The 12,741-nt window shown below is 40.5% G+C and overlaps 1 protein-coding gene across 6 annotated transcripts in view; it reads right to left on the reverse strand.

The window, feature by feature from the left end:
* SLC16A3 (solute carrier family 16 member 3) overlaps nucleotides 1-8,672 on the reverse strand; it is a 29,573-nt gene extending 20,901 nt beyond the window's left edge. For 2 of the 6 annotated variants that reach the window (XM_039344225.1, XM_039344219.1), the window contains exon 1: nucleotides 6,372-7,613. The gene's annotated coding sequence lies outside the window, so the exon portion shown is untranslated. Of the gene's footprint in view, nucleotides 1-4,240; nucleotides 4,657-6,341; nucleotides 7,614-8,548 lie in introns of those variants that run through there. The other 4 variants (XM_039344209.1, XM_039344190.1, XM_039344181.1 and 1 more) reach the window with 4 other exon arrangements.
* Nucleotides 8,673-12,741: the final 4,069 nt, after the last annotated feature.

Consider the following 12,741-nt stretch of genomic DNA (forward strand, 5'->3'; position numbering starts at 1 on the left):
CTCAGGAATTCTGGGAGTTGAAGTCCACAAGTCATAAAAGGGCCAAGTTTGAAGACCCCTGATCTATCTATCTATCTATCTATCTATCTATCTATCTATCTATCTATCTATCTATCTATCTATCTATCTATCTATCCATCCATCTATCCATCCATCCATCCTATCCCACCAAAGTAGGTGTATACAAGGATAGAAAGTTCTCACCCTTGCAAGTCTCTTGCAAGGCAAACAATTGCATAATGTTGCTGTTACTGCTCTCCTCAAATTCTCCAAGCAGGCAGATCTCCCAGGGGATGAATATAGTTCTGCTTTGTGCAGGAATAAGCAACCATTTTTTGCTGGCTGAGAGCCACATTTCCTGTGTACATGTGACTGAGAGATACAGGGAGTAGGGCAAGGATACTGTGATGATATGCAAATTGATGGACCAAGTGGGCCAACTCCACTCTTCACCTGGAGTTCAGGCTTCTTTAGAATGTGAAATACAAAACTGAGTGGGAAGGTTGTGACTATGATTTATGCACATACTTGTACTGGGATCTTCTGATCAAAGTCTAGTGCATCACAATAGCCTTTCCTTTAGTTTGACATTCGGTACTGTTTTATCTGACATTATCTTGACAACTTTATTCTTAGTTCATGTATTTCATTTTTCTGACTAACAGAATCAGCTTCTATTCTATTAGCAGATTTCAAACGGAAGTCTTTTTGAGAAGACATTTGATTTTTTGGGACACCGGTCATCAAAACATTCAACTCTGCCACTTCTATCATTTCTGCATAGTTTGTATTGGTGTTGCTGCTTTTTCAATAGTCCACTTCTCCTTTGAAGCAAGCCAATGGTTCCCGTCATCTTGTCTTCTCTGCTTTCACTGGTCTTGCTCTGTAACAACTTCCTTCTACTCAAACCATTGCAGGAAATGTAGTAATTTTAACACAAATACCAAAGGAAATGCTATAAAAGACAAACTGTATCCAAAGGATGGAAGGGATGAAATACATACATAGACAGATAGAAAATATTGCCATTCTAAATTTGCAAAAAGCATTTTAAAATGTATACACTGTAATAAAGATTTCCTGTTCTAAAAAATGTTTTCTCAATGATAGTGCTATTTTTTAAAAATGTTCTCCCCAGTGGTAGGGATCCCAATAAACATTTTATTGGCATCAAAGAAAATGACTATGATAATGTATTCCAAAGAGATAGTGACTCATCTAATAGGTTCCCAGCTAAGCTAATAAAGAAAATATATTTTGATAGTCTATGTACTGATAATGTATATGACAGCCAGGAAGCACAGAACACTAGAGGAAAGTTGATGTGAAGCAAGAATAAAGGTGAGCCAAATTTTCTGTTTCTTGTTATGCAGAAAGGCAGTGCCTATCAGAATTAACAAACAGAGAGAGAGAGTGATGAGGGCATAAACAAATATGAACTTACCAAAATCTGGAATTACCATGGAATGTTAATGATCAGTAAGTCATTGTCATATTTTGGCATATATAAAAACCCTTCCCAACTCTGGAGCTTCAGTTTATAGTAAACTTGCAGTCAGTAAGCTGGGGTCTAAATATTTTAATTCTAATTTACCGTAAATGCCGGCGTATAAGACTTCCGCGAGCGCTGAAATCGGCGCCAAAGACAGGGCTCATCTTATATGCCGAGTCGTCTTATATGCCGGAAATACTGGTAGTTTCCGGCGTATAAGACGACGTTTTAAGAATGCAGCCCAGCTATAAAGACGGGGGTCGTCTTATACGCCGGGTCGCCTAATACGCCAGCATATACGGTATTTCTGATCAGCTCTAATTAAGGGAATGGGTGGACAGCCTAATTAAAACTGTTATCTGTGTTTTCAGAATGATTAATCCACATAGAATCTGTCTGGAACTAGAACCACAGTATGTGACGTTTCACCACAGTACTATGTGTACTGTGTACCCCTCTGTACACTGTGTGTACCCCCCACCTTGCTGAAGGGCTTCAGTATGAAATGCAGAATCTAGCCCACTATAAGAGTTTTCTTATCGAGAATTCACCCTGGGGCGTCATGGCAACACGGATGAAAGAAACCAGAGCTCCGGTTTCCTAGTCCGATTTCGCTTCCTCTGGAGACCCAAAGAGGTCAGAAAGTCGCCCTGGAGAGGCAATGAAGAGGAAGGGAAACCTTGGGAGTGTGGATCACAACAAATTGTGGCAAGTTCTTAAAGAGATGGGAGTACCAGACCATCTTATTTGTCTCTTGAGAAACTTATATGCGGATCAAGAAGCAACAGTGAGAACTGGACACGGAACCACTGATTGGTTCAAAATTGGGAAAGGAGTCCGATATGGCTGTATTCTGTCACCCTGCCTATTTAACTTATATGCAGAGCACATCATGAGAAAGGCAGGGCTGGATGAATCAAAAGTTGGAATTAAGATTGCCGGGAGAAATATCAACAACCTAAGATATGCAGATGATACCACTCTAATGGCAGAAAGTGAAGAGGAACTAAAGAGCCTCTTGATGCGGGTGAAGAAGGAGAGTGCAAAAGTTGGCTTGAAACTCAACATTAAGAAAACCAAAATCATGGCATCCGGCCCTCTCAATTCCTGGCAAATAGATGGAGAAGAAATGGAGGTAGTGACAGATTTTTTTTTCCTGGGCTCCAAGATCACCACAGATGGGGACTGCAGCCAAGAAATTAAAAGACGCTTGCTTCTGGGGAGAAAAGCTATGGCAAATCTAGACAGCATACTAAAAAGCAGAGACATCACCCTGCCAACAAAAGTGCGTATAGTCAAGGCCATGGTTTTCCCAGTTGCAATGTATGGTTGTGAAAATTGGACCATAAGAAAGGCTGAGCGCCAAAGATTTGAAGCCTTTGAACTATGGTACTGGAGAAGACTCCTGCGAGTCCCTTGGACTGCGAGGCGACCAAACTGGTCAGTCCTAGAGGAGATCAACCCTGACTGCTCTTTAGAAGGCCAGATCCTGAAGTTGAAACTCAAGTACTTTGGACACCTAATGAGAAGGACTCACTGGAGAAGAGCCTAATGCTGGGAAAGATTGAGGGCAATAGAAGAAGGGGATGACAGAGAATGAGGTGGCTGGATGGAGTCACTGAAGCAGTAGGAGTGAGCTTAAATGGACTCCAGAAGATGGTAGAGGACAGAAAGGCCTGGAGGAATGTTGTCCATGAGTTCGCGATGGGTCGGACACGACTTCACAACAATGCCAGAAAAACTTGATAAGCAAAGTACATATTTGATTCTACATATGATAACAATGGCAAGAATTATATTTGCACAATAATGGAAGAACGAAGAAATACCACCAGAAGAAGAAATAATTAAAAAAAATATTAGATTGTGCGGACTTACTTTAAGGTTGAAAGAAAAAGAAGAAACAGAATATTTTCAAACTTGGGATCTATTTTATCAACAGTTAGAGAAAAGATTTAGGGACTAGGAATTTAATTTGTATTAGTGAAGAAGATACTCAAACAACACGCTTTTGTTGAATAATTATTATTGAACTCTGTTAAAAAAAATAATAAAACTTTAAAAAAGAGTTTTTTTATCATATTGGCACTTTATCTAGTTGCCTATTCCAACTGCCATTTCTGATCCTTCTTCTAGAATAGCTGAAAACTAATACTGTAATAGGAATCTACAAAGGTTATCCAATAAAAAAGCAGTATCATTTTTAAGCACACACTCTATGCATGCACATATTATACTCAAAATTCTAAGACATGACAAGCTGCCAGATCACCATACCATCCTGAAATTTTGAAGCTTAACCTTTCTGAATAATTCCTACAGGGCAGAGAGAGAGAGAGGGAGAGGGAGAGGGAGAGAGAGAGAGAGAGAGAGAGAGAGGAAGAGGGGGGGGGGAGTCTGTAGCAAGCTTATAAAGTTCCAGTGGTTGCTATCTGGGAATAGACAGATGCATTAGATTAGCTAGAAAGCAATTCCTTATTTTGCTGGCTTTGCAATAAGATATTTAAAACATCAAATAAAATAAAACAATTGGTATGTCAGAATCAGAGCTGTATATGTCATGCTATTTTTAAAAATGCTATCGGTTCTGCAGATTAAATTAAACCCCAGAGGTCACAGTATGATAGTAAAAGGCTCATTTCATGATCACTATTAACTGCTCTGGGTGCAAATATAAATTAAGGCCAGCAGGTCAGTGATCATTCTGGACTTAGTGGATTGTGTTTCATAGGTATTGCAGTTACTCACCTGTAAAAATGTTTGCCCTGATCCAAAAGAAACTCATGGGGAGAACTGAATACTATCAGAGAACTGCTGAGGGTGTCACTTTACTGTCAGCCCCCAGAGCAGAACAGGACTTTAGACTGAGTCATAAGTTGTGCAGCTGTACATCTTGAGAATTTACCCTTCAGAAAGAGCAGATAGTGTCAGAGGACATAGAAACTGAAAAGACCTAAACCATGATTTCAGGCATCATGCCATTGAAAGAAACACCAGCACCAATCGTAATATATGGTCATAATTGTTCTCCACTTCTATTATTATTAGAATAGTGGATATGATCTACTATTCACAATTTAGAAAAAAACTTCCTGTTATTGACAAATAATGATCTTAAACATTCCAAAACACTCCACAAATATGTTAGTCTATATTCTGAAAGTTCTATTCAGCATTGCATTTCGAACAGTACTTCTGTAACCTTCAAATAATTATTTGGAAATGCTCATCAAATTCTTATTATTTGTAAGTGAACATATATCATTTGGCTGCAAACCAACTAATTAGTGTTAGTGTAAAACTAAAATCTAATATCACAAATACTTACTAATAAATACTACCTCCATTGTTAGATTTTATATTTAATAAGCATCAGCTCCACAATTCCACACAAGACAGGATAAATATCTCAACATAAGGTAATTGATAAGTAAATCAATCTAGCCGAGAAATATAAGATGAAACGTAAATATTAATTTGTCCATGAGATTTAGACAGTTATTTAGATTTAGACATGGTATTTCAGTATCAGGCATATGACCTAGTTATGTCAAAAAATTAACAATGCTGGATTAGAAGAAGCCAGTTACTGGGACTTGATTACTGAATGGAGAGGGCAATCTGCACTAAAGTGAATACAGGAGAAGTAAATAGAAAAATAAACTTTCTAGAGATAAATTAACGTTAAGAAAAAAGTTTTTTATTAATTAAAAAGACATAGATAAAATTGTCCAAACATTATGATGCTCATTAGGGAGAGAGATTCTCAACCTTTGACTATTGTGGTAGGATCCATCCCAAAGGCAGGGGAGAAAAAAATCAAAGGCAAGGAACCTTTTTCAGCGCCACTCTTTAAACTGGAAGACACAGCACGGTGAAATGGCTTCTGAGACAAATGCATTTCCCAAAGAGGGATCCTACAGAATAAACAGTCCAGGCCATGGCCTCGTGCCCGATGCTCCCACTACCCCCCACTTCCACCCTCTCCTTTTAGCAATCCCCGGGGGCCACAAATGGGCTCCCTCATCAGACGCCTGTCTCGACACAAGGAAAGCTCTTCCCTGGGTCTTACGCGAGCCGGCCTAGCTCGCAGGAGAACCAGATGGAGAGAAAGGCCAGAAAGAACAGAGGAAGAGCTGAGAGCGCCTCTTCCTCACAGCACGTTCCCCGGGCCAAGGATGCGCGCAGGAACAAACAAACAAAGCAAAGCAAAGCAATGGACTGATCCGGCGGGGAGAATCAACTCGGCGTGGCTACGACCCCCCTGGCTAGCAGGAGGCAGGGCGGCTACATCGGGGTCAGCAAGAGAAGACGGTCCGCTCGGCGCTTCGGCAGTCACGAAGATGGTTAGGACTTGGGGAATGAGGGCGAGGGGCCAAGAGGCGAGAAACGAGATGCTGGAGAGGACTCGGCACTATTGAGCCCTCTGGATGCACAGGAAGTCCGAGCAGCTCTTCCCCGAATCCCCCTCCCGCCTCTCTCCTCTTCTGGAGGAGGCCGCCGCCGCCGCCCTCCTTTCTCTCCTCTGCACCCCACGCCGCTGCGGAAAGCTGAATTGAGCCAACTCTTAGAGGGAAGCAGCGAGTAGCGCGCGGGGTCCCACCGCTCTCCTTGTTTTCCACCCAGCGTAATACTCATGCGCGCCCACGCGGCGCTAAGCACGTACGCCCGCTGCTCCCCACCTGTAGGCGCCGGCAGACAGTCCACAATGGCCTGAGGCGCACGGAGGAGGGGTGGGTTTCGCGCGCTGGTCCCACCTGCGCGACCGGCTCGGCGACATCTGGACCAACACAACACCCCCAGCCCCGCACCCCGGTCACCAAACCGAGCATCTCTTGCAAGTAGCTACCTGGGAATCGCGCCGCACTCTTGTCCTGACCTGGGGGTGGCGACGGCCAAGCCGGATTCCTGCTGCAGGCTCAGAGAGTCGGCCGGTCCCGGTGTGCACTGCGGGGTGTGGCGGCTCCTGTCCTGGGGCGATTTAGCGCCTGTAGCTTCAGAGCAGCGCTGCTAGCCGGTCAGTAAACCACGTCACTGGCTGCCCGCCTGAGCCAAACGGGACCGCCCGAAGGTTGGGTCCTAGCGCCTCCCAAAGGTTCCTTCAAAGGCAGAATCCCCCCGTCCCTCCCAGGCGGACAGCGATTTGAGGAACCACAAGGAGAGATGGGGTAGCAAGATGGATCGGACCAGAATTTGGGGGCTTGGTCTCGGCAAGTCCAAGTCCAAATAGCTAGGGTGGGGATGGAGTAGTGGGCAAATGCTTGGCGTGGACCGAAAGTGAGGAAGTCATCCGAACAACAAGCGGAGATGCCCATCAATGGGGATGAGAATGGATGGGACCAACCAGAGAAACAAGGAAATGATGGATGGGTGGAGGTGGGAGGAGGATATGCATCAATGGTGGGAATCAGGGCGTTGGGAAAGTCAAAGAAGCTGTGAGCACATGGATTACATCCAAATCAGAAAGAGCTGAACCACAGGCACTGAAGTGCATCAGGAATGATTGTGAGCCACAGTGATGATTCCAACAGTTTATCAAAGACCAGCAAGTACATAGACAGAACTAAGGAAAAAACAGACAAAGGAAATAGCAGAAAACTATACCTATAGAATCAGAATTGGATTTAGTTCAGTAGCAAAGAGGAGATGGTTAACATTCAGATTATCCAAACATCATGTCTTCAGACCAAAAGTAGAAATTAGGAATCTTCTAAATTCTGAAAACACTTTGTCCTGCAAACTGTTTTCAAGGTAGTAATAGAAAGAAAAGGCATGAGTAGTTAAGAATGAGCTCAGTTTGAGATTTATTGAGGCTGTTATACAATTTTGTGTGTGTTAAGAATACTCAGAGTTATCTGGAAGCAGGATAGTTCTTTTCACAAAGATGATCTTTACTTGGGCTTGCTGTAACAACCTCCATTTGTTGTTGTTGTTACAAATATCACACTATGGGGTTCATAAGAGGTAAAATTGATTGCAGATGTTTTTCACACTATAAATTTTATACAATACTGCACCCCTTGTAACAACAATCCCCACTTAATCAGATATTTTCTACACTGATTTTCTGCTTGCTAGTAAGCTTTTTTCAGGCAACGTACAATGTTGCAAAATTGTGTTATCATAAGATAAATTGCTGTAAAAAACTATGTGATTTTTTTTTCTTGTGTTTGTTTTATTTGCTGGCTAAAGCCTGTAATAAAGTAACATTGAATTGAATTCTTCTTATAAGAAAAAGTAAAAAATTGTTGACTATTCCCTGATTAGCCACAAATTTAACCAAAGAACTTAATCTAAACAATCCCGATGATGTTATCCAATATGTGACTGGTATTAACTGGAAAGAATGATCACAATGCTACCATTATTAACATTTATGTTACTGAACAATTGCAAAATCCAAAGAAGTATAATTGCATTTGGACTCCATTCATGAAACAGGAATATTTTGATTAAGAGCCCTTAGAAATACATAAAAGTATTCATATATTTAGTTACAAATCAATTTTATTGCTATTTCATGCATTTCTTTCAAATCTTACACTTTCATTCTAAGATATAATATCTGACATTTCTAAAGTTTAGGTACAATGGTTAATCAATTGATTAGTTATAACAACTTTTTAAAAAATTCAAAGAAACAAAGTAAGTTCTAATGAATCAGGCCATAGTTTTGTTTTGTATTATGCACACCCTTATAAAAATATATGGATGTGCAAGTCACATCTTAAAAGAAAGTGTTCTTTTCTCTATTATGTAAACATGGATTTTCTCTTCTATGAAGATACTTCCTGCAGCCTGAGCAGCTTAGGTCAAAACAGATGTACCTTTGCAATGTTGATGCCAATTTGGGATTAATTAACTCAAATTCATGTAATCAATTACATGCTTTGAAACATGTGGTAGCGCTATAGAAAATGTCATCATGAGTTTTTCTGTTATGGTTAACAGCCATTGATTAGGCCATACAAGCAAAAAACTAGGAGAATGGCTACATTTAAAAACTAGGCACATACACTTTATATTTTTAACACGTAAAATAAAAATATTGTTTACCAAGGGTTAAGATCCTCCTTCTCCCTTGGAATAGGCTGCAAATCAGAGCTTTGAGCTTCATTTTACAGAGTCTTAACATTATAGATTCTTCTTCCACCAGATCATAGCACTATGTTCCTTTGCCCTCCTGAGCCACAGAAGGTTTGCTTGCTAGCTTGAATTGTTCAGGCAGGAACTCAAGACAACTATGGTATTTTGGATGGCAACAGTTGCCCTTTCATCTCTTGTCACTGTCCATCTGTTTATAGTGTCTTTCTGCACAGCAGTCCAGGATCCCTCTCCGATCCCCCATCCCCCTTCTTTGCTTTCACTTACCCTTTGCTCAGCCAATATAATTGTGTCCCTCTTCTACCTGAGAACAACTCCACTTTTATAACTGAGTTAAACAATATATTGATCCTCCATCTAAATCTAAAGCATCACAATGGATGGCCAGGTTTTATATCATGAAGATATTAGGGGCTATAAAATGAAATTTCTCTATGATTCCAATTCAGTGTCAAGTAATTATTTAGACCACCCTCAACCAGATTTGTTAGAGTTACAATTAAGTTTCTCAGAAAGTATGAGGGTACACTGGAAAGTACAAAGATTTGCTTTGGATTTATTGGATACTAGAGAGCTGCAAAAGGCAGAACAATGATTTGATGCCATCAACTAAATGACCAGAGCCAGAATTTTCAATAATAATAATAATGCCAGTACGTTAAAAAAATAGCTGGGAAAGCAGATAATAACAAGACCTGGCAATGGCTAAGAGCAGGAAAATTGAAGAAAGAGACTGAGGGACTAATTCTGGCTGCACAAGACCAAGCCTTAAGGACAAATGCATACAAAGTCAAAATTGAGAAGACAGCAACAGACAATAAGTGCCGCCTATGCAAGGACGCTGAAGAAACAGTGGACCACCTGGTAAGCTGCTGCAAGAAGATCGCACAGACTGACTACAAGCAGCGGCATGACAAAGTAGCCACAATGGTGCATTGGAAGATCTGGAAGAAATATTATTTGCCTGTAAACAAGAACTGGTGGGATCATAAAACAGAGAAAATCATAGAAAATGATAAAATTAAACTGCTCTGGGACTTCAGAATTCAAACAGACAAGCACCTGCAACATAACACCCCGGATTTAACAATTGACAATAAGAAAGACAAAAAAGTCTGGATAGTGGACATGGCAGTGCCTGGAGACAGCAGAATAGATGAGAAAGAACTGGAGAAGATAACAAAATACAAAGACCTACAAATAGAAATAGAAAGACTGTGGCAAAAGCAAGAAAGGGTAGTACCAATAGTAATAGGTGCCTTGGGTGCAATCCCAAAACAACTGGAGCACCACTTGAACACTATTGGCATTGACAAATTCTCCATTAGTCAATTGCAAAAGACGGCCTTACTAGGAATTGCTTTCATCCTGCGACGATATCTGTAATACCATCAAACATCCACATCTGCCTATCCCAGGTCTTTGGTAAGGACTCGATAGGCAGAAAAAAATGCCAAAACCAGTCTGAACATCTGGCTGACTGTGCAATGATTAATAATAATAATAATAATAATAATAATAATAATAATAATAATATAACAATAATATTGGAAGGGACCTTGGAAGTCACCTAGTCCAACCTCCTGCTCAGCCAGGAAATCCTATACCATTTCAGGCAAATGGCTGTCCAGTCTCTTCTTAAAAACTTGGAGCATTCTCCACTTATGGAGGCAGGTTATTCCACTGGTTAATTGTTCTGTCAGGAGGTTTCTCTTTAGTTCTAGATTAGTTTTAGATTCTCTCCTTGATTAGTTTCCATCCGTTGCTTCTTGTCCTGCCTTCAGGCACTTTGGAGTATAGCGTGACCCTCTTCTTTGTGGCAGCCCCTGAGATATTGGAACACTGCTATTATGTCCCCCCTCGTGCTTCTCTTCATTAAACTAGACATACCGAATTCCAGACTGAGAGGCGACCAAACTGGTCAGTCCTAGAGGAGATCAACCCTGACTGCTCTTTAGAAGGCCAGATCCTAAAGTTGAAACTCAAATACTTTGGCCACCTAATGAGAAGGAAGGACTCACTGGAGAAGGGTCTAATGCTGGGAAAGATTGAGGGCAATAGAAGAAAGGGACAACAGAGAATGAGATGGCTGGATGGAGTCACTGAAGCAGTAGGTGTGAACTTAAATGGACTCCAGAAGATGGTAGAGGACAGGAAGCCCTGGAGGAACATTGTCCATGGGGTTGCGATGGGTCGGACACGACTTCGCAATTAACAACAACAACAAAGTGGACATAGTTATACCTGGGGGCAGCCAGAATAGAAGGGAAAGAACTGGAGAAAATCACAAAATACAAAGACCTGCAAATAGAATGACTATGACAAATAAAAGCAGAAATAGTATCAATACAATAGTAATCGGAGCCTTGGATGGATTCCCAAAATATATGGAGCACCACTTGAACACTATCGGCATTGACAAATTACCATCAGTCAGTTGCTAAAGGCAGCTTTACTTGGAACTGCTTACATCCTGCAGCAATACATTTAATATTATTAAACAACATCGGTCTCTCCTAGGTCCATGGGAAGGGCATCAATAGTTGGATAAACATGACAAATCCAGACTGGCTGAGTGCGACCAACCATCATAATAATAATTCTTTGCTTCTCATTGTTTTGCTTCTGAAACTTGAAGACTCAGATCCCGAGCAGGGGAAGGAATTGAGGGTTTCCAGAAAGCGGGCTTAGTGGATTAGATATTAAATAAATCCATGCCTGGATTAGCTATAGAATTAAAAGAAGTAAAATCTCCAACAATAAATTTTAATTATTGAAAGTGTACATATGCTTTTTATATAGGGATTTTATGAAAGATTAAAATAATAAAAACTAATACAAATTGAAAAAGAAGAAATAAAAGGTGCAGAAAAGAAAGAAAGAAAAAAGGACTGAAAATAATAGAAAGCTCTTACTCTCAGATTTAGACTCTTACTGTAAACTCATCCAATAAGGACAGTCCCTTTCCTTTAATTGTTTATTAGGTTTCCTTCCTTTACTTTCTCATTGGGAAGGGAGATCAAATGAGGAATCCCCAACCCCAACTGTTTGCATAATCCTAGAACTAATTACCTCATGAATAGGAGGAGGAGGAGAAACTAGCAAGCTAACCCCAATTTTACTGGCCCTTTCATCTACTAGGGCCTGGAGCTAACTATTCTATAAACAGAAAGGGAAGAAGAAAACCGTGCACCGTGCTATTTTTACTCTTCTAAATAAAACAACACTACATTGTTGGCCATATCTGTCCTACAGAAATAAGAATCATTTGAAATAATATTCTGTGCAACTAACCTGCTGCACTATGTTTCCGGGGCAATTTCTCAGTTTCTGATCATAAAGACTGCCTTGTCCATTATAGAGCTACTCTACAAATTTATGAGCTCTTAAGGCTAATGTAATTCTTTTCCCTAACACCCTTGCTCTTTTTATCCGGAACAGAAGATATTGCTAGAGAGAGGCTTTTAGATGTTTTTTAAAGAACCCTAGTTTTTTGTGACAGAGCTACAAAGATGAACTCCTTCTTACAGAAGCAGTGTGGGCCAAAGACCATTTAATCAGATGTATGAGCCATTATGAAGTAAAGAATGAGATACAATGAACATTCACTGCAAAAAATAATAATAATAAAAATACAGCATGTGATAGTATGTAAAATTCAGTTGTCTGCAGAGGAAACAATTCACATAATAAGAATGGTCTCTTCCACAAATTTTAAACCATGTATCGTTTGATGATAGAATTACAGAGTCACAATAAGGGTAAAATGCAGACTGTTTAGAGCAGGCATGTCAAACTTCTGACATCACATGACGTTGCGCGACGTATCGCGACTTTTTCCCCATTGCCGGCAATGTGTGGGCACGGTTTCGGCATGATGCATCCGGCCCGTGGGCCAGCAGTTTGACATGCCTGGTTTAGAAGCATGGATTATTACCAACATTTGGATAAACTCATAATGGATAAGGAGTTGGAAAAAAGATTTGAAACTGTGTCGTTGGATACATTGACTGCAGTGAGAATTGTACATGCACAGAAATTAAAGGTACTTCAGTGTCCACAATAGAAGAAAGGATGGAAAGAATGATGGAACAAAATTAGCAAAATTGACTTTTAATTAAAGAAAAGAACATATCCAGTTTTGT

The sequence above is a fragment of the Crotalus tigris genome, unplaced genomic scaffold (assembly GCF_016545835.1).
Source record: "Crotalus tigris isolate CLP2741 ecotype Arizona unplaced genomic scaffold, ASM1654583v1 scf7180000017551.9496454, whole genome shotgun sequence".
Taxonomy (NCBI): Eukaryota; Metazoa; Chordata; class Lepidosauria; order Squamata; family Viperidae; genus Crotalus; species Crotalus tigris.